Genomic DNA, 23,762 nt, shown 5'->3' with positions numbered 1-23,762 from the left:
TGTTATTCAAGTATACTATAAACTATATTCAAATTAAGGAATACTCCAGTGATTTCCTGCATTTGTGTGGTTACCACAGACAGGAATTATGACATGTAATGAGAAAACAATAGACAACATATTTAATATTTTTAAAGGAAAGTCAAAAAGCAGTTGTTAAATTCTATCAATTAAGATGGGAACTATGTGACCATATTGACTGAGCTAAAAAAAAATTATAAATAAAATCATCTAACCACCCAATAAGTTCAAAAAATAATATATGAAAGCCGTCCCAGCTCTGTTATTATACAGTTTCATCCAGCTGGGGAATTTTAAATAGTTTCTTTAATAGAGAGCTCAAGGATGACCAACTTGAGATCACAATCTGTTTCCACAAGAAAGGAAACACATCTTATCCCCTCTCCCCGTGTCTTAAATCTGAACTTGGCTTCCTAACAAAGTGTAGATTCTGTGCCAACAGCTGTTCATATCTTGTGCTCACAGAGCTCAAACACCTCATGCTAGCTGATGCTACTCAGGTCAAGATACTGCATAAAAGAAATGTTTTAAATGCTAAAGCATTACAAATAAGCTTTATTTATGCTTTTCCAGATGTTTTGTAATTCCACCTTGACAACTGACTTTAACACCAAGAAAATGATTATTGTTGATTTACATATATATTTTTTTAAATGAATATTCATGTATTTTTCCTTCCTTCCTTTTCCTTTTGAGTATACAAGTTTTTTGCTCTTTCTTAACTATCTACATGGTGTCTGTGGTAATCTGATGTTGTAGATGGGACTTTATGTAGAAGATTATACTGAAAAGCACTGGAGTATTCTTTAAAATAGACATAAACAAATGTCGTGCATCGTTAAAAAATATTTAGTTGGCCCTGGCAAAATGTACAGAACTGACCCCATTTATCAGTTTTTAATCAGAATTGTTAATCAATGATTTTTGTTGATTTGAAAGAACTTGAATTGAAGAAAAAAAATTTTTTAATTGTTTTTGTAACTCTGAGTTTCTTTGTATTTACATGCGTAGGCCATGCTAATCAGTCATAAATGACCAAGCTTGTTCAGGGCACAGCTGATCTGCACTTCGAACCAGACTAAATCAAAGATCACAGAGAGTTGTTGTTAGTATTAGAGAGTTTTAGCAGTATGTCAGCTACCATAGATACACTACCGTAATTTCCGGACTATAAAGCGCACTTATATAAGCCGCACCCACTGAATTGGACAAATATTAATATTTTTTACATAAATAAGCCGCACCTGTCTATAAGCCTACACAAGTCTATATGTCTACACTAATGTACTTTACACAGGCTTTAACGAAAGACACGTTACACACGGTGTAACGGGTGAAATATTTTGCGCTTCTATTAGGAGCATAGCGGTATTTTGGGAAAAGACCGGCACTGCATTCTCCTGGCGTGTGTGGAGACGGAGGATTATGTCCTTATTATTTTTTGGTGCTCATTTTTAAGTTTCTTGGACTAACCCGTAACGCTGTTGCAAAGAATAATAAAAAAGCACAAGTTTTGGAAACCTGTCTGTGCTTATATGATTTCTGTTCTGGAGTTAGCGAGCTCTCCCTTCACCCAGACTCAAAGCGTTACAACGGCTTGTATCTAAACAGTGGCCAACCAAGAAAGTCATTGTTCACTGTCTGCCTCCTTCCTTTCACAACTACAGTGGTACCTTGACCTACAAGTGCAATAATGTACGAGTTTTCCGAGGTACGAGCGGTCACTCTGTCGTTTTTTTTGCTTTGTTACGCGAGCAAAAAATTGAGGTACGAGCTCGAGACGCCGCTGCTAGATGGCGAAGCGAAGCCAGAAAGCGAAGACTGTGACGAAAATTAAGATAAGCAAAGAAGAAAAAGTAAAAATGTTAAAGTTTAGGGATACATAGTGTACAGGAGTGATAGTAAAAAAACTAGTTTTTTCCTCCGCCTCCGCTTATCGCCTCTAGCAGCCCCCCCCCCCCCCCCCCCCCCCACACACACACACACACACACACACAACCGCACACACACACACACACACACAGACACACACACAGACACACACCACACCGGCGTTTTCGTTAGTTTAAGACGTCTCATCTCCAAGGAAAATACACTGAACAAAACCGTACTATATCTTTACATACTCTTTCTATTATGTTTTTATACAAGATTTGTTATTTAGAAATGTATTTGCCAATTTAATAAACATAAAAACGGGGTGTCATTTTAAGGGTTGGAATGGATTAATGCCATTTTAAGTATTTTCAATATGGAAAACTGATTTGATGTGTGAGCAAATTGAGATACGAGCTCGTCTACGGAACGAATTAAACTCGTAGATCAAGGTACCACTTTATTTCTCTGGGGAGTTTATCACACAGGTGAAGTGCGTTTTCATTGGTCTAATGTTATGGGGTTCAGTTTTTTGGCTTGAAGTTTGTGAAACCGGGAAAAACCCAGGTAAAATCCATTAATTAGCCGCTTCGTTGTTTAAGCCGCGGGGTTCAAAACGTGGGGAAAAAAGTAGCGGCTTATAGTTCGAAAAATATGCTATTTCTTTTGTCTTTGACTATATATTATAAATGTTTTTTTTTTTTTTTAAAAGCTTGATTATCAAATTTTTTTGCAGAACCTTCAATTCATTTGTAAGTCTAATAAGACTCTTACTTAAAAGTAAAATCCATATATACTGTACAGTTGCAGTCCAATTATACAATCTGAAGCAGATAAATTGTTTCTTCTTATTTAGGGTCTCCTTATACCTTATGGGTAAATTTATAGAAGCACAGATCTTATAAGAATGTTTTCCTAACTGAATTTTCATAAAGCAATTTACAAATAAATTAATTCATATCCAGCTTGATAAATTAAGCCCAGTGTCAGTATAGTGCATTCTGATTTGAACTGTTGCCAGGCTTCAAGTTTAAAACCTCTGTAATTTGTACTGTTTAAACCTCAGACTCTGTAGCGTGTCCTCATGACAGCGAAAGTAATATTTGTTGTTTATGCACATATGCAGCATTGCAGTTACCAGCAGGCCGAGCCTGCCATCTGAGCGTCCGGCATAATGCCAAGAATGAACTCATACACAGGAAGCCAAACATCACACCTGGCAGTAAAAGCTTTCATGTTGTAACCGGTACGTACATACTGCATTCATTCCTGAAGAGATCTTGTAGCTCCTTGCTTGTTTGTTTGCTTTACATTAATTGTGTGCTAGAAATATTTATACATACAGATGTACTCTAAACACTTGCATGTTTGTGATTGGATCTTACAGCACTTTGTTAAATACAAAATACACATCTGCTAAGAATTTATAGCTGTTGGGATGCTAGCTCTTGCTCTGCCTGCAGTAGCATGACTACTGAATCCAATGACAAGGGGAGTGGTGGTGTTTTTTTTGTCCTTTTTGTTTGTTCTGTTTTTCTTGCTGCATGAATACATGGCTAATGAAAGATCTTGGGAAAAACTCCAAGCTAACACCAGGCCATTTCAGAGTGCGGTTTTGGTTGAAACAGAAGAAGCTTAAAAACTACACATTTAAGACAAAGAGCAGAGCCCGATATGCTTTGCTTTGTGATTCTATTACCAATCCCACCTAATGGAAACCAGTGTCCACATTACAACCAAACAAATATTTCTCTATTATATTAAAATATCCACATCTGTTTTGTACAAGACATGTTCACAAGTGAAAAAAAATGTCAAAAAAAAAAACATCAAAAATTGTTTTTGAGAAGACTCCTACTGTGTTTCCCTCTGCGCAGAGATGTAGTGAGTTGTGTCTTTAAGGCATTCATCAGGGACAGGTTTTAAACAGTGACTGACGCCTGGCATGAAGATGGACTTCCTGTTTTACAGGTGATGGGAGAGCAAGCAGCGTCCTCGCTATCCTCTACTGTCCAGCAGTGGTCTCTCTGGGTCATTATTTTATTTTTTTTTGGTTCCTCCGATCTCTGTTCTCTCTGAAAGCTCAGTCATTGTGAATCCTTTGTGTGGGGAGTTCAATTCAATGGCGCCTTGGATTCTTGTGCACAAGACACACTGCAATAGAGCACAGACAAAAGATGATGATTAGAAAAGTACGGACAAGGACATAAAGAAGGAAATCTCATGAAATATAGTAATTTCGAGTTACAGATATATCTATGCAATTGATAAAAAAAAATATATCATATACAGACTACAATTGCTGACATTGTTCAGTATAGGAGACCTACATTCATTAAGCCTTTCATGGCTAATAATAAAAAAGATTTTTTAAAAAATGGAGAAAGACCATGCCTTAATCTCCACCTTCTTATCAGTTAACTTTATATAATCAGCTTTAGCCAATGCATTTTACTTAAAGCTAAGAGGAAGTAGGTGTAACCCTAATATTATAATCACATATCATGAGTATCCATAATCATCACACAATCAAATATTCTGTAAAAAAGACAGACCTGTGTTCTAACACAACTATACATCTTTAAATATATCGTCTGATTTATATCATGTTACATACACCTGACAGTTAACACCTGTTGGAAAACAAATATATATAAATATTAATGTAGGTTTATCACAGTTAAGCCTTAAAGGGATTATGCAGTTGTCAGCTGTACTCTTACAGAACCTTGGTCTGTTACTTATCTGCATTCACATTCCAGTGTTTTACATTAATAAAATTGCAAATTAATTTGAATTCACTATTTTAATGTGATATGCTGTGTTTCATCTGTGTTTTCTGCATGCTATATATGTGATGGATAATTTATTGCAGTTATATCACATCACTCTTTTAATTTTTTATTCTGATTCTTTTGTAGTATAAGTAGATACCGTATACTTTTACCAGACACTTTCACAATCATGTCTCCGCAGAGTAATGCATTAAATCAGTGTTAGGGTCTCTGCTAATGGTTACATCAAATGTCAAAATGTGGAAAAACTTATTTTATTGACTTTGCACATGACATGATGGTTGAGTATGTAAAAAACTGTGATCTGACACAGCAGTGCACAGAGCGGCGCAAAAAACCAAAAGACATCCAGAACATGAGGGGGGGGAGAATAGTATGACTACTTTGAGCAGACAAAAAAGTTACAGATACTCAAATAATCGCTCTTTACAACTGTGGTGAGCAGAAAAGCATTTCAGAATGCACAAAACCTCAAATCTTGAGGACAAATTGGATTTTAAAGCAACAGATGACCTCAGGTTCCAATCATGTCAACCTAATAACAGGAAGCAAAGGCTACAGTTGGCACAGTCGAAATGAAACTAGACAGCTGATGATGATGGAAAAAATATGAGAAGACATTTCTCCAATTCTTAACTGTCCAATTTGAATAACTGGATAATTGCTTTAATGTGCCAATTCACAGTTGTTTCTAATAAAGTGGACAGCTAAAGATTAGGGAAACATAAACGTGTATAATAATACTAATAATACTATAGTAAAAAATAAGTATATCTGTCTAAATAAATAAGTTTATCTGTCTTTTCAATGTGTCTGTCTGTGTTATGTCTGTCTGTCTATTCTAAATAATGCCTTGTCATTTATTTCTATAAATCTTTTATTTTAAATCTCACGTCTATCCCCTTTTATTCATTTGTTTTGCAAGTAAGCTTTTCATTTCAGTAACCGGATATTTGAATGTCTCAAGCAACACATTATGAAAGTAAAGGTTGTAAGCCCAGACGTAATCATTTGTGCTTGCTCACATATAAAGAATTTCAGCGTGAATTATTTGTGACACATAAATATAGACATCTGCTGTCTTCTGGTTCCCCTGTGCAAAAGAAATAAACTGTCTATAAATCTCCTGAATGTTGACTGTGAAGATGAAACAACATGTTGATTGATGTAATAGTTAAATACAGTATACTGATTTCAGTGATAAGTAGGATATTGCTATTCTTATCGCTATTAACTTAGGATATAAATAGAATAAAATGTGCCACAAATTTGAATTTCTAGACTGTTTCATATGAAAAATTCGCCATGATTAATGATGAGTTTTTCAGCTTTCTTTCTCCTAGAGGTGAAAATTGAATCGGCTCCCAATTCCCTATATAGTGCTCAAGGCGTAAACATAGAATGATGTTGTATACAGTATATTAATATGTGCAAGTGGCATAGGAACTGAAACGTCTGCACATCTGGAAATTTTAAGCTCAGTTTGATGTACTAATGTTTGGTACAGAAATGGCCCAAATATTATGCAAGCTCATATTATGATGCAAACAAATGCAATTACCAGCTCCGCATGTGTACACCGCATGTGGCTTATTATGCATTATATATATAAAAAAATATGCATTATAATGCATTATAGATTATAAATTATGAAAGAGAGTTTTCCCTTGACCTTGTTTATAATGTCTCCTGCTTTGACACTTACTGTATTATAAAATATGCAACACCATTTTTCGAACTACATAGATTGTGGTGTGTGTGTGTGTGTGTGTGTGTGTGTGTGTGTGTGTGTGTGTGTGTGTGTGTGTGTGTGTGTGTGTGTTTAGAGGATGTTAGAAGGTTAGTACAATTCCACACAGCAGTATGCAGATGCTAATCCTTTATTAAGACATGCGCGCGCACACACACGAACATGCACATCAGCATCACCTTTTGCATTTAAATGCTTCCCTTATTAAAGGTGTTAAATGCAGGACAGGATATGTTTTGCTTAAGCCTCTTGCACTAGGATGTTTGAGGCATGCGAAATTAAAGTAACGATTTTTTTCAGAGTAATTAGAAAGGAGCTTTCGGCCAATTGAAAGCTCATCTTTAGTAGAGCGCAGAGCCGTATCCATTATTATAACCAGCACATCAAGCTGTACTACCACTCCCAGCAACCACGACACAGTAATGACAAAGAGAGCAGGAAGAAAGATTTATTTTTAATGTTTGGCTGAACAGATCTGATTGGACTGTTGGGCTATGAAATGTGTTTCTTAAAGTAGGATTTGTCACATTTTTGTGACTCATCCAATTTATATTCCACAGAGGAAATGCCTATGCACATCGTATTAAAAGCCACCATTCCTATACCTCTGGGAGCTTACTAAAACTTTAAGGAAAATAGTCATGTCCCACTGGGATCAAAAGTGTATATATATATATATATATATATATATATATATATATATATATATATATATATATATATATATATATATATTTACACTGTATATATTTTCCATCAGCAACTGACCTCATCAACAATACAAAGGACAAATTACCCACAATCATGTCTGATCTGCCTCCACAAATACTATTACTAATGTAAACCTCATATTGTCATCTCACAACACAGTCAACAAGGACCACCATATTGCAACCCGACACCTTTGGACTTAATTGAGATTGATATTAGCATTTGTACTGCCTCCCTTTTACAATTATATTTGCATTGTCTTACTTTAGATTCACTGCACAAATTGTATACTTAATATCTTTATCTTTATTTCATTTTCCTAGTTGTTATAATTGTTTTATATTTCTATAACACCAGGACACCATCACAAATTTCTTGTACATGCAAACCATGATGCTTATACAAAAAAGATGATTCTGATTCTGATAATACAAGAAGCTTCTATGCACACTATATTTGCGGACACTTGTTCATATGTGTGGTGTGTGCTTTTTGAGCATCACATTTCACATTAGTCCCAATTTGTGCTTATCATTTTCTCCACTCTTCTGTGAAAATGCTAAACTAGATTTTGGAGTGTGCTTATGGACATTTGTGTTCATCAGCAACAAGGGTGTTAGTAAAGTCAAGCAATGATGTAGGTGAGGTGAGGAGGCTTTGGTGCAGACAGTGTTCCAATTTATCCCAAAGCTGTTCAGTAGGGTTGTTATTAGAGCTCTATAGCAGGACACTTAAGATCTTCCTCTCCAAACCATGTAAACCATGTCTTCATGGAGCTCACACAGGGGCAATGCCATGCTGGAACAAGTTTGCGTTTCCAAGTTCAAGTAAACTTGATATTATACTGCATCCTATACAATTGTGCGCCTCCATATTTGTGGTAACATTTTGGAGAAGAACCATATATGGCAGCAAACGTACTTTTTTCCATATAGTGTATGAAAATGATGTACTCTATGATGATGATGCAGTCACCTACATGCCAGAGAAATAAGCATATAATATAGTATAGGGCAGATGTCTTTGCATTTTTGCCTTCATACTGCATGCACCTACTATTATCCAATCATCTAACAGCACAGTGCATACAATTGTGCACATACATATCAAAAGCTTCAGATAATGTTCACATCAAATATAAAAAATGTGATTTTAGTGCCCTTTATTGTGCCATAATTGATGATGCCAGACAGATATTTATTTTCTTTTTTATATTTCAGTGTTTCACTTTTTTTTTACATTTTTTTACTTACAATAGTGCATAGTAGATAGAATTTTACTTACAATTCTAACCGATAAAAGAGGTCAGAAGTAAAAAACAGACTGGTTTGACATGAGACCAAGGCTGTGGTAATACAAATAACAAAACATGTTAAGCAGAAAAGTATGTCAAAAGTTTTACTGCAAAAAGATCAGGCGATGGGGATTTCAGAAATAATTTAATCTTTTCTAGCACTGCTTAACTGGCTCCACCATCTCTCAGGATAAAAGACAGGTATACATCAAGACTCTTTTCAGTTTTGGCACCGAGGTGATGGAATGAACATCCACTAGCGGTACAAACAGCCGAGTCACTGGTTATCTTCAAACGAGCAGTGAAGACCCACCTCTTCCTGAAGTTTTTAACCAGGTATTCCATAGTCAAATTCACTTGATCAGATATACAAATAATGGCATGCATGTTTAAAAAAGTACAATGAAAAAAGTTTCTAGCAAATTTCCTCCAGCTTTGAAGATCTGATATGCTTAGAATGTGAACTTATAAAAGAAGCCAGCATATGGTACAATTAAGTTACAATATAATGAGTCGACTTCATTCGCAGCTTTACTGCAAACAGCCTCATAACTCTCTACTTTACTGCAATACATGTGCTGAAGGAAAAAACAACCTTTCTCTCTCTCTCTCTCTCTCTCTCTCTCTCTCTCTCTCTCTCTCTCTCTCTCTCTCTCTCTCTCTCGGTTTTTCTTACTCCCGAGTTTGCTTTTATTTTTTTTTGTACTATTCTTGCCAGTTCTCTCGCTGCTTTTCCACTCTCTTTCTAGCGTTAAATTATATTTTCATATTTTCCTGGCGCAGAGGAAGTCAAAACATGACTCAATAAGGAATTCAGCAGTAATTGCAGCCAATTTTTGTTTTTCCAAGCTGTCTCATTCTGAGGCTAATTTTAGATCGCCAGCACACGATTCTTGTGTTAACAGCAAGCTAAAGACATCAGAGTGGATTTCAGCAGACAATGACAATGTTGAAATAGAAATACGTGTTACAGCTTGAAGAAAATAAGTGAAAGGACACCTTAGATACTGTAAGCCTGCAGCTAATCAATTAACTAAAGATTAGATAAGCGATAGAAACAGCTAACTTAGTAGGTGAAAGCTTCCAAATCCCCAAAGATATTCTTATATTTTAATATTAGGATGTATGTTATCATTTTTAAGATTGACTGTTGATGTATTTAAATGAAATGTGAGTATGATTGGTCAGAAGATGCTGATTTATTCTCTATAACTGCAGCTCGGAAAGTAGTGGCAGCTCTAATTCAAGTCACATATTTGATCATTTCAATATTGAGAGTTCATTCACATGCATAAATGTATGCATGTAAAGGTTTTCTATAAGGAGATGTTTATTTAGCATCCATGCATTGTAACAGTCAGAGGTAAAAAACTATATTTTTTATTTTTTTACCACAACAAAATTTTCAGGACAGCAGACTTTGCTAGATATGATTTTGTCTTAGCTGCAAGAGCGAGAGAGAGAGAGAGAGAGAGAGAGAGAGAGAGAGAGAGAGAGAGAGAAAGGAAACCGGTGAAGGAAAGATGATTACAATGCATTAGGAAAGTACTCAGACCCCGTCACTCTTTTCACTTTCGTTATGTTGCAGCCTGATACTACATTCACTTTAATTTTTTACATTCTCATTCAGATTTTTTTCTTATTAATCTACAGTCAGTCCCCCATACTGGCAAAGTAAAAACAGCCTTCTAAAAATGACTGCATTTATTTTTATAAAAAAACTCGAATATCATATGTACATAAATATTCAGACCCTTTGCAACAACACTTGAAAATTGGCTCAGGTGCTTTCCAGTTGCATGAAAGATTTTTCAGCACGTTGACTGGAGTCTACCTGTGAAAAAGTATATTGATTGGACATGATTTGAAAAGGCACACACCACTCTACAAAAAACCTTACAGCTTACAATGTATATCAGAGCAAAAACAAAGCCATGAGGTCAAAAGAACTGCCTGCAGGTCTCAGAGACAGGATTGTTGCATGGCATAGATCTGGGTCAGTAACAAAAAATTATGAATAGGTCTGAACAATTGTAGTTTCAAGCTGCAACATAACAAAACTAAAATAGTGAAGGGAGTCTGAAGACTTTCCAAATGCACTGTATATATGGATAAAAAAAAAAAATGACAACTTGTCAATTTCTTTCTCGCTTTCATTTGTGTGTAAGCTAAAGTATTAGGCAGTTGTGAAAAAATACTGAAAAGTAAGAATGATTTCAAAAATTAAAACATTAAATATTTATTTTAAACAATGAACATATTTGAAATTAAATGAACAAAAGAGAAATCAAAATCAAGTCAGTCTTTGACTGCCCTTCTGCTTTCACTTCTTTTCACACTTTGTACATGTGCATGAACAGTGAATATTAAAATGTGTTTGCCACTTGACCTCTGAGAAGCATGTATGTAGAATCTGTCTTTTCCTAGGATGGTAATTCTAATAAATGTATCCTCTTCAGCACAGTTATCTGTTTGTGTTCCTTTCCTGGGATGGTTCTAATGGCAGCCTGTTTTATTATAGCATTTGATGGTTTTAAAGACTTTAATTGGACATAGACTTAAAGTTCTTAAAATGTTTTGGGATTGTCAGACCTTCATTTTCTAAGTGTTTCTTGCCATAATAGGAATTTGTACAGTAATTGTGGTAGCACTAATACAACTAATTCCCTCTGCACAAAACAACTGATGGTCTAAAGCAAATTAGGAAGGCAAGAAAGGTCACAAATGAACTCTTGACTACACAAACCTGTAAACTGAAAATCATTTCAACTGAAGGAGAGGGTGTGAACAAACTTTTGCCTGGGATACAATAAGACTTTATAATACATTTATTACAACAATTTCCATTTAAATATATAATCATTAATCAAGAGTGTTGTAAACCCAATGAAGTGCAGTTTCTATTACCTAAAAGAAGTTGATCACCTTCCTCTAACAGCATGTCTTAAAAGATTTTATTCCATTTAATGTTGTATTCGGTATACGTACAATTTACATAATTCCTAAATAAGAAATAAACTTTGTTAACAAAGTAGGGTAAAGCGTACTTTTGCCTCCTAAAATCTGAATTTGAAATCGAATGACCTGAAATAATAGGTTGCCAAAATCTTTTAATTTTACTGATTTACAAATGCACTTTATTTTCAATTTTTCATTTTCAGACTTACACCAGATGGTTTATTTATAACCTTTAGACTTACACACAATATGTAAAGATAAACTAACAACTATTCATAGAAATCCACCTTTCTATACTCAATCCCAGTGTCATTACTTACAGTATCTCAAAAAAAGTTAGTACACCCCTCACCTTTCAGCAACTATTTTAGTGTATCTTCTCAAGGGACTATACTATAGAAATGAAACTTGGGTATATTTTAGAGTAGTCAATATGCAGCTTGTATAGCAGTACAGATTTACTGCCCTCTGAAAATAACTCAACATACAGCCATTATTGTCTAAATAACTATAGTTGTCTCTTTGAATGTCCATACTGACTCATATATTATTAATAAACATATTCCATAAAACATATTTATACAGTGTCTATCTTTAGACATTTTCTGGAATGACATAATGATTGATACTTATACTGAATGATTGCTAATTCATGGATTGGATAATCTTTCTCCTTTAACTTTCTCAAGATGACCTGTTTGTGAGACACGAGACATTGTCCTCAGCCTTCAAAACAAGAGCATCCACATAATTTCATTCACTGCTTTATTGGATTTATGTGCAGACTTTCTTATTATCTTGAGTAGCTTTGACTGACATTTTATCCGTAAAGCTATGCACGATAGGCACCTACACTCACACATGGTGACAGAATTTCTTTTTTTACATTAAACAGTATATTCACATTAGAAATGTTTTTTGATGAAGAAATTGGTTTTATCAAACAAAACAAAAAAATCTAAGCAAATTTTTGTTTTGTGATATGAACGAATTATAACGAATATAAAATTACTTTCCTCGTTTGCATTTTGTTATCATTATTTTTCTTGCAATACAACTTTTATAAATGATATTATCATGTGTTTGTTTTATTGTTATAGGATAAAAATAATCCTAATAGACATTGATACCTGGCCTTAAAAATGACTCACACTTGGAAAATGACAATTCAGAAAACTTATTTTATCCACCATCAACTATATTTAGGCCTGAAATTTGACCACAAAGTATTCCAAAATAGACAGCGTAATTCCAAAATGTCTGCTGTGAAGATTCATGTCATTTATCAATGCTGATCTGCTCTGAATACTAAGTGATGATGCGTTCTTCTGGGACACGCTTGAATGCACATGAGGCTGCTGTCATCTTTCTGTCTCTGTATCTCTTTTTAGTCCTCTGTCTCACTCTCGCTCTCTTTCTCGTAAGCACTCCATCTCCACCTTCATCTGCAGGCCGTATGGCTTGAGGCAGGGATTGAATATGAGGTGGAGAGGTGCATCACAATCCCCAAGCTTGTTCTTGATTCAGACAGGCAGTGAGGAGGACGCAGCTACAGAGGCTTCTGTGTGTGTGTGTGTGTGTGTGTGTGTGTGTGTGTGTGTGTGTGTGTGTGTTCCTGAGTCATCTGACTCCCAAACAGTCCGTCAGTGTGGATTAGCTACATCCTGCATGCCCGGGTGAGGGCAACAGCAGATCATTAAAGTAAAGACTCCCTCCTCTGCCTCAGCAGAGAGGCACAAACATATATCCAAGCAAAAAGAGCAGCATTTCCACCTTCTGACTCATTCTCAGAACAGGGTTAATCAACAGGCCAAAAAGTCAGTTGAACCTCATCTTTACTCCAGGCTCGTAGTAAGTATAAAAAAAGATGACAGGCCAATTTATTATAGTAAAATATTCGGCAACAAGCACAAAGCACAGAGTCACATCCTGAAGCTTTTTATTACTCTTAAAACACAGCAAATTGTCAATAATTGCAGTATTTAATCTATTAATGAACAACCCTTTAATGCCATTGAGCATTTGTACTCTCAATTAGATTTTTCTACCACTAGGTATTAATAAGTAAAAAATAAAAAAGTGTTCAAAATGTTTTATTTATTTTTCAAATAATTCTCAAAGCATGAACTCCTCTTTTTTTTTTTTACACCAGCCCTAGAGACTCCATTTGTAAATGATAAATAAATGCATACTTATAGAAATATATCGCAATCTTTTTATTATTAAGCTTGGTTCATTACAAGCTTGAACACTTGTAAATAACATCTGAACATTTATTCAACAACATTTTTACTCTGTATATATTGTATTATTTAACTGTCTGGTCTACAATTCTGTTACATTATGTCTGTAATTCTAAACTTCTCCTGCACTGGAAGTCAAGTCAAATTCCTTGTGTGTGTAAGCATACTTGGTAATAAAGCTATTTCTGATTCTGATTCTGATAGATTACGAAGCACCGGCCATAACATGTCCCTGTAAATGTGATCTTACTATAGAAACAATCATGCATCTGATGGAGTGCATCTGAAATGACTGTCACAGTTACTGTTATAGAAAATGAAATGTAGTAGAAACCTTCTATTGGTAGAGAAAGAGACAGTGGAACTTGAGCTGGAAAACAATTAATGATATTGTATATCAAAAAAGACACTCGGCATCTGTAACACAAATAATATTCTATAAATAATATTTTAATTACATCTAGCAACAAATTTATTAGTGTGCATGGAAAACCATAATAAATAACACTAACGTTCTGTACACACTTAGGATAACAATGTCAATATTTGAAATTCCGACATATTTATATTTAAAGCGCAAGCATAATTTACATGTTTGTGCAACACTGCTGAGTACTTTTTTTGAAAATGTCCCAATGTTTGACAGCCCTGTTTATTTTATGGGTATAGTACAGTTGCACACATGCTAAACTTTTCCACAGGCTTTTGGATGCATAACATAGGACTATTTGGGGTATTTCTTTTGCTGGTTGCAGTGAATGCCTTTCAATTAAGGGAATTATCCACTGCTGATGGGTTTAAGGGCTTTTTTTAGTAAACCAATTACAGAATGACTTTAAACACCAGTAGTAGTGCATACATTACCATGAAAAATTATCCTGCATGTTAAGTAAAATATCCTTTAACCTAAAAAATCAATAGTCTAATATTATTTCCTTGTTTATTTGAGTAATACTGAGAATTGCTGTTATTTCTTTACGAGTTTGGAAAATATGTAGAAAATAAATTTTAAAAAGGGCTCTAACCCTCGTTCGTGACACATCACACATTTTTTCTATTCTATTTCTTTAATTTAGTATTAAATCTATTATTTATTAGGCATCCATTATTAAACATTCTTTTAACAGTGTACGATTTCACATAATAAAATAATTTCTTAGTAGTTATTACTAAGTACAAGTAATTCACAGTTTTATCACTTTGGCATGTAAGTATTTTACAATATTATGTTAATATTAGATGTATAATTTTAAGTTTGGGGAGACACATACAATAGATATGCATGCATTTATGGTTTATGTCTAGCTACTAAAAATACGCATGTAGTTAAATTACTTTGAGATAGCTGTTATGCAACATTCTGCATAGTTGAGCTTAAAAGTTTCAATGGTAAAAAATAGAAAAATTTACAATAATATTTTAAATCAAGAAATTCCAATAAGTTAATATGAAATGTGGGTTTAGCTGTAACATTAACATTATTTATTCTTTTTTTTTCTTTATAATCACTTTTTTAAAAAATTTGTTTTACCTAAATATAAATCTTATGTTGGTAAAAATTTCAACTATTTGTCTTCATTCTTTTATGCAAAACATATGCAAATTATGCTAATCATAATGCAATCAAATGCAAGTTTTAGCACTTGATGTGTTATTTTTTAGTAGCACTTCCTCAACCAATATTAACATCTGGAATGAATTCAAATTCTGCAAAATAAATAAATAATAAAAAAAATGCTACAGATAGAATATGCAGTGCCACAAGTTTGATACAACAACACAGCCTAGAAGATAGGTTTTATTTATGTCTGTACTTTTGAGAGTCACTAACAGCTGGAACCAAATTCCTTGTGTGTGTCAACACACTTGGCCAATAAACCTGATTCTGATTCTGATTCTGTTTCTGATAGACACAGCAAAGTGTGTCACTGTGTCATACCGCTCCCCAGTTATATATACATCCATAAGGTGTCATTTATGTATGAACTACTTCAATAGCGCTTTGCTATAAAATCACAATCATAATAATAAGAAGAAGAAGAGGAAGAAGAAGAAGAAGAAGAGAAGAAGAAGAAAAAAATAAAGAAGAGAAGAGGAAAAATACAAAACAATGCAAAGTAGACAGATATTAAAGTAGACAGATATTAAAGTAGACACATATTAACGTAGACAGATATTAAAGTAGACAGATATTAACCTTTTTAACATATATGGTCGATTTAAAATTCAACGAATATCCTTTTTTGAACACTTGAGCTCAACCAAAAAGTTAGACATAATCTTAAACATACTGTAATATAATCTGTGATCATAACTTACACTGTATCTAAACTGTAATGTGAGTTTGCTGACACTATATTAGGTAGGTATAGTGTCTGATATCATGCAAGAACCTCAAAGAACCAAAAGTTACCTCAGCATCTATTTTTATTAATGAAAACTGCATTAGTTCTTTATGCTCAACATTACAGCTACAATATTCCCTGTGAGTTAAAGAAACATCTGGGGCTGGCATTCAGTGGTGTAGCAGATGGAAATTAATTGGGGTGTATTAAAATTTTTTGGTAACATTCAGAAAAGAAATCAAGACAAGAAATCAGATACAGCTAAAGTATTAGGGGAAATAGTCAAAAAATAACATCATCATTATAGCGTTTTATCAGATGCCCTCCTATCCTGTTTATGTCAATCTGATTCTGGTTTGGGCACATTAATACATGCTTGATTGACCAAAGTTTCTCTTTAGGCTATACAATTAAATGTGCATCTGGTTTTTACAAGCTGACTCAACTCCATATTTAGTCAGTGCTAAAGGCAAAAAGGCGTCTCGAAACCGATTCATGTGACAGAAAGGTGACTTAAAGGTCAGCATTTAAAAATGACAGTAAAAACTCCCATTAGTGGCATTGATCTTTTATGACTTTAAATCCAGGGCAAATGAACTGGAAGTGCGGGAGAGAAACTGGGAAATTTCGGAATGTGCTGTGGCCTTGAATTTGCACTTGTTTTTAGTTATGTATAATTATATATCAGCTCATTTGCTTTCATTATTGAATCCAGGCATAATTGCAATGATCATTTGCTATCTTGACCAACCACATGAATATACAAACATATTTTAATCCAATATAGCAGTTAAAGTAATTGCATTTCTTTCTTATAAATAAAACACAATACAATCAATTCAAATGACATCTGCGATGACATTCTGGCTTTGCACAATTTTTAATGTAATTCCAAATGCTCTGGCAAATAGATTTCTTTTTTACAATTAAATAACTGACTGGCATTTGTCACTCTTGTTGTTCTTTTCGGAGCTGCATTTACAAAAGGTACGCTGCCAGACAATCAAAATATGTAATATAAAAATAACCAAGAATGCATTTTGACACCATAACATGGTATTTTAGATAACAGTAGCTGTGAAACACACTGAATAGTCGGTTTTGTGGGCTTCATTCTATTTTGATTCAAACTCCTAGCCTGAAAGATCACTTTGCTGTGACTTGCCTAGACTTGCACTTAACATTTACTACTTGAAATTCCTCCTTACCAAAGCTATTATGATGCATGACATTACGCCATGATGCACCACTAACAGAGAGTGTTCAATATAGCGCAAAATAAGGATATCATTGTACATGAAGAATTACTGTAAGGTTTTCACTTTGAGCTTCAGTCATGAAATCAATCAAATGTACTCTCTTGGAACTGCTTTCTTGGAAATAATAGAAAAAAAAATTTATGTTACCACACAAAGATTTATTAAGGGGGCAATCACTGATTATGTGAACTTCATGTACTCAAGCACTTCTGTAGATTTGTGTACAGAGTCGATATTCTCCAATGAATACAAATCAAAGTAGCTTTAAATGCCAATATGTCTGACTTTGAGTTTCTGCCAAACCTGTCTGAGATTTAGCCAAATGCCAATATGTGAATTGTAAGCTTCAAGTGTGTCAGTCGTACTCTTCACTTTCCTTCACCACAGTGGAGATTTATAGCAAATGTTTGGTCTCATCAATCACATGAAGGCATCTGCTTCACGACTGATCTTGGCAGTCATCTCCATGCCCATTCCCATCTCTCTTCCTGTGCCGGTTTTTATTCCGCTGATGACCTTCATCCTAATCATAGTGGAGCTGCACTAATGTGCCAGACGGTCCGCAGCTAATGCCAATTACAAAGTCCATGCAATAGAAGAATGAAGCCGCAATGCATTAAAACAGATGCATACTTCCAAAATGTCTTAAGGTTTAGTGTGAATGGCGACTACTAAACCACTGCAGACGTGATGAAGCGCTCAAATTGTTGCAAAGTCTCATTACAATAACAGATAAGAACATTCAGTAAGCAGTCAACAGGTTCTAAGGAATAACAGCCCAAAAATAACATCCCAGCAATGTTCCAAAAACATGCACTGTAATAACAGTGGCTTTACAATGGGCCTCATTTATCAAGCTGGCTACAAACAGGTTTATTCATAAATCGTTTGCAGTAGCAGATGCACAAAAAATCTGGTATTCATGAAAATCCAATTCCCTCTGAATATCATTCATATCCTACAGGAACTTGGGATCAGCAGAGAGATGAGAAAAGTAGGCAGAAGTACAAGGGGATGCGGCAGCAGGTAAAGAGGGATGTGGCGAAAGCAAGGAGCTGTGTGAGAAGTTGGACACTAAGGAAGGAGTAAAGGATTTGTACCGATTGGCCAGGCAGAGGGACCGAGCTGGGAAGGATGTGGTGCAACTTAGAGCAATAAAGGATGGAGATGGAAATGTGTTAAGTAGTGAGGAGAGTGTGTTGAGAAGATGGAGGGAGTATTTTAAGAGAGAGACAGAGAGAGACAGAGAGAGAGAGAGAGAGAGAGACAGAAGAGAGAGAGAGAGAGAGAGAGAGAGAGAGAGAGAGAGAGAGAGAGAGAGAGAGAGAGAGAGAGAGAGAGAGAGAGAGAAGGTTGGATGGTGTGGAGATGGTGAAGCAGGAAGTAAATAGGTTTACTAAGGAGGAAGTGAGTGCAGCAATCAAGAGGATGAAAAGTGGAAAGTCGATTAGCTCAGATGACATACTAGTGGAAGCGAGAAGATGTTTAGGAGAGATGGCAGTTGAGTTTATAACTAGAATGTTTAACAAGATTCTGTAAGGTAAGGGGATGTAGCCATTGGTCTGCTGGTACCATTTTTTAAAGGGAGAATAAGGGAGATGTGCAGACTTGCAGAAACTACAGGGGAATATATTTAATCAGTCACACCATTAAGTTATGGGAAAGAGTAGTGGAAGCCAGCCTGAGTGAAGAGGTGACCATCTGTGAGTAACTTTATGGTTTCATGCAGAGGAAGTGCTCCACAGATGCATTATTTGCTTCGAGAATGCTGATGGAGAAGTATAGAGAAGTTCAGAAAGATTTGAATTGTGTGTTGTGGATCTTAAAGACAGGGGCGGATCTGAATGTGGCAGAGCTGAAGATGTTAAGGTTTTCGTTGGGAGTGACGAGGATGGACAGGATTAGAAATTAATTTATTAGAGGGACAGTGCATGTAAGACGTTTCGGAGACATGTGAGGGAGGCGCGATTGAGATGGTTTGGACATGTGCAGAGGAAGGACATGGGTTATATCGGTAGAAGAATGCTGAGGATGGAGTCGCCAGAAAGGAGGAAACGACGAAGAGCAAGGAGGAGGATTATGGATGTGGTAAGGGAAGACATGCAGGTAGAAACCAGGGTAGTATGGAGACAGATGATCCGCTGTGGCGAACCCTAACGAGAGCAGCTGAAAAAAAGATCATCATCCCACAGGGGCTTTTTTGTTTTGTTTAAACTTGAATATTAGGAGATTCAGTCATGTAAACCTGAAAACTGTCACTTTTATTTCAATTAATTACGTTTCGATTCAACAGGGATGAATTGAAAGTGTTTATTTATACAAAGAAATATTACATCATTTAAAAAAAGCAAAAGAAATGCCAGCCTATACAAAGAAGAAGCCATAGTGTGTCTGTAGTAGCAAATGCACGGTAATGCAGTTGCTGAGCTGCATTACTGGGCATTTATTGCACTTTTTCACCACTTAGTCGTCATTTGATCATTTTGTGTTTTCTGTGAGCTTTGCTTTTTGAGTTTTGTAGACAACTAATTGTAAGTCATTTATAATGTGAATGTGCTTGGTAATTTATGGGTGAATTGACTTTAGCAACCAACATAAGAGTATAAAGCAAATCAGTGTGAAAGTTAAGTTAATGATAATGTCTAATGAGCATACATTTATATAAGGTAGAAACCTGTGTGTGCAATACAGTTTGACAGCACCTTCCATTAGGCAAATAAATTACTAATGGTGCCATTTAAAACAAATTAAATTTGTTTATTTGCCACCAGCTTTACCCCACCTGAGGCCTCAGTGCAAGCTGCCAACATCTCTGAGAGGTGAACGAGGGCAAAGTTAGTCATTGCACTACCTGAAAAAGCTTGGTCTGGCTCTACCCACAGCCTTACAGCTGCTGAATTGAATCGGGTGTGTTAAATGAGACTCTGAATAAAAGACTCTACATTATTAAAATTAGACATTTCAGCTTTAGATTATTACCACAAGCACATCATAAGATGTATGAACTATGAAGACTATCAGGATCAGAAACCCACAATAATATTTAAACAACAAAATTATTGAAGTGTTGAATGATCATTTTAGAGGTAACCTTTTTTTTTTTTTTTTTTTTTTTTTTGCAAGTATGCAATCCTTGTTTAAGACCAGTGAAGTCAAACCTTGAAAGAACAGAAACATTTGATATTTATTCAAACTGGCCTCTAAATGGGGTCAACAGGCCTATCAATGCTCCAACCTATCAATATAGTGGAGGTCAAAAAGAGTACTAATAAAGTGATAGCCAGACAGGAGACATCACATGACATGGCCAAAATATCGCTAATACCTATGATGAAGTCAATCCGAAAATTTCATTCACCAAAAAAATCTGATGTTTGATCTTGTACTGAATTGCCTCTGCTTGTCATGCACTAAAAAAAATTTTTTCCCATAATATAGTTCTGAAATTTCAATGCTGTTTTATATTCCTCTATACGGAGAGTGAAGAGTAATTAATATTTCACGTCAAGATTCTATGCACCAGGCTAATATAATATGCTTAGAATATTCGGGCATAGAGACTCAACTGTATGAGACAAATGACTATAGAGAACAGAACAGTGACTACAGAAAAAGTTCCTGCTGAAAATAGCATTAAAATACATAACAAGATTTGGTTTTTATCAATTACTACAAATTACACACAGCATAAGAATGCACAGCCTTGAGAACTTTACACAATGTTATGATGTGAAGAAGAAAAAATGTCTATAGAAATATCGTACTACTGTGCGTTTACTCTGGGCCTTGAAAACTAGTTTGGCAACTTGCCTATGTGTGCTATAAGGGGTGAACATTTTATTTCACCCTCAAAAAAAAAAAATTCTAATTTTGTTTTGCAAGAAAGGGACACTGACCACCAGTGATTTTATAAAAACGACTCAATTTGAATTTTACATTTCAAAGCCTGTGGATCTAAAGCACAACCCAAAATATGCAGCACTGACAATTTAGCTTTACCCACTAGGGAAGAAGCGTAGGAGTGCTCAGCTGCACCGATGCAAGACCTGTGATAATTGCTTGCAAACCTTATTTATTATTAATGAAAACAAGTGGAGGAGAAGCGTGACTGTGGAGCAAGTCGTTTAAAGACTGTCATGATACCATTCGAAAATTATAGTGGAAAAAAGTCCATAGTGCACGTTGTGCAAAATCATCACACACCCTAGTCCTCTGAGCATCACATCAACATCAACTAAGGGCTGCTCTGCCCCTGAGGGTAAATCCATTGCTTAGCTTCGCAGAAACGTGACACACAGCTGAGGTTTACACTTGAGTCACTGCATTATCATTGAGAAGGACGACAGGGTCTCTCAATCAGGACATCAGCGGGGTAATGCAGCAGATTTTAAACATTTTGACATCCTCCTTTGGCACGTCCAGTGCTCTGATTGTAAAGGCGAGATCAGTGGCTTTGATGAAAAGCTTATCTCTGACTGGAATCACAGCTCGGCTGCAGACTAGGACACACTGAGAACAACATCTGCAAGACACAACTAACATATGCGCACACACACACACACACACACACACACACACACACACACACACACACACACACACTTAGACACTTAACATCCTTTGCCTTTGATATTTGCTCACAAAGTTAATTTAAAAGCCATTGATTTTTTTTTTTTCTTTCACTGCCAAAGCAGCCTATGATTCAGCTGTATCAAACTCAAGCTTTTGAGGCTAAAATTCCATGCTCAACCACACACACACACACACACACACACACACACACACACACACACACACACACACACACAAACACACATGCACTCATACATGGACACACACAAGCTCTAATACATAAACAAAAACCTGACACTGTCTGTGGCATAATCTGTAGTGAGTATAGTTTTTGTTGTCACATGCATTGAAGCATGTCTCGATGCATTTCATGTTGCGTTTCTGCAACGGATGAATGAATCCTCCCAGGGCCGCTCATATGAGCTGTCAAGCTGATAAACGAATATGACAAATAAAATTGTTTCTAAGCCGAGGGACTGCATTCATTATGTATAATCTATTTGATGTTATGCAGATTTAAAAAAAGACAATATTTTCAAATCTTAATGCCTGGATTTCATTCACTCTTGCATTAGTAATATTGCAAATGAGTATTGGCTCATACTAACATCAGGTTTGGTTAGTGCTGATCTTTTTATTGACCTGCTGCAAGTCTTTCTTTGCTGCTGTTTTTCATATAACACAACCAGCACAGTCAGACATCACACCTCCACACCAACAGAGGTACCCTTCCTCAGCAAATGAACCACTTCCTGTTTACAGACTCTTGAACTTCTTGAACAAACACTTCTATAATCTTCTTAGTAATGCTTCTACAATTTAAGTCATGTAATACACTTTTGGAGTTCATTTTATACACTTGCAATGGCAATAAACTATAGTCAGTGTTTGTAAGAGTTCCTGAAGAAGTTTCAAGTCCTTAGATATGTTAAGGATATTTGCAAAGCCCCAGGCTTTAAACTGCAGTTCATCAAATGTACACAACTGCAAAGATAGGAACAAATATTTTATATAGGCGCAGCTCAATTAGCAAAAAGTTAACTACATAATTTTGTAAACATCAGCATTTGTGTACTTTATATCTTATGATTGCTTTTACTGATTTTTGGATTTGCCATGTTTGCTATTATTGTGTTTGTGCATTTGAGTTTCTAATTAAACCACATGCATCTTGAGTTTTCTCAAGTCATTCGTTCTCATTTTTCTGTTTGAGAACATGCTAAAATCCCTGTTTGTAGAATATAAATATCTAATATATTTAACATATCTATATATCTATGTATAATTTGTAGTAGATGTCTTGCAACGATTGCTATGGAATAAGAACTTCTCCAACCTTGCTCAAAGTCCTCCCCGCTGACGGCCATTTTTCCAGCTCTGATTGAAGGTAATGCAAGCACTGAGCTGTGGACTGCCAGGTGGCAGATGAAAGACACACAGCAAAGAAAAGAAAAGAAAACCACTAAAGGGTAACAGTGACCTCACTGGAACAAACAGAAGCAAAGGCATTTAACTACAAAGAGCTGGAAGGATCCCGAAAAAAACCACCACTGCATGAATTACTGTGTTTATGTATATAAGATATTGAAATTCAAATGCATGCAAGTTGAAATACACAGTGAGATCACTCTCCAGTCGAGCAGTGTGGAGCTGCAAAGCACTTAAGCACTCAGCACGTAGCAAAGCTTCAGGGACTGGCACGGATATGATGAGCTGCCTCCGTGTGTCTGCCATGAATATGGAAGCACTAGAAACTGCAATGTGCAGGTACTTAACTGAAAGACAGACAGGAAAAAAGAAATTTACAGAAAAAGGCTGCTCCCTCTCTCTCTCACTCGCTCTCTCTCTCTCTCTCTCTCTCTCTCTCTCTCTCTCTCTCTTTCTCTTTCCCTCCCTCTCGCTCCCTCTCTCTATTTTGAGGGGAAACGCGTGCAACACT

General features: G+C 35.6%; 1 protein-coding gene and 1 long non-coding RNA gene across 4 annotated transcripts in view; both read right to left on the bottom strand.

Moving 5' to 3' along the window:
* Positions 1-23,762, bottom strand: part of LOC310730867 — a 402,048-nt gene that overhangs the window by 310,676 nt on the left and 67,610 nt on the right. The window lies entirely within an intron of this gene.
* Positions 3,935-23,762, bottom strand: part of kcna4 (potassium voltage-gated channel, shaker-related subfamily, member 4) — a 43,664-nt gene continuing 23,836 nt past the window's right edge. For all 3 annotated transcript variants that reach the window (XM_083549957.1, XM_083549958.1, XM_083549959.1), the window contains exon 3: positions 3,935-4,050. The gene's annotated coding sequence lies outside the window, so the exon portion shown is untranslated. The remainder of the gene's footprint in view (positions 4,051-23,762) is intronic.

This window comes from Silurus aristotelis (genome assembly GCF_946808225.1).
Source record: "Silurus aristotelis genome assembly, chromosome: 9".
NCBI lineage: Eukaryota > Metazoa > Chordata > Actinopteri > Siluriformes > Siluridae > Silurus > Silurus aristotelis.
This window is presented reverse-complemented; position numbering and strand designations above follow the sequence as displayed.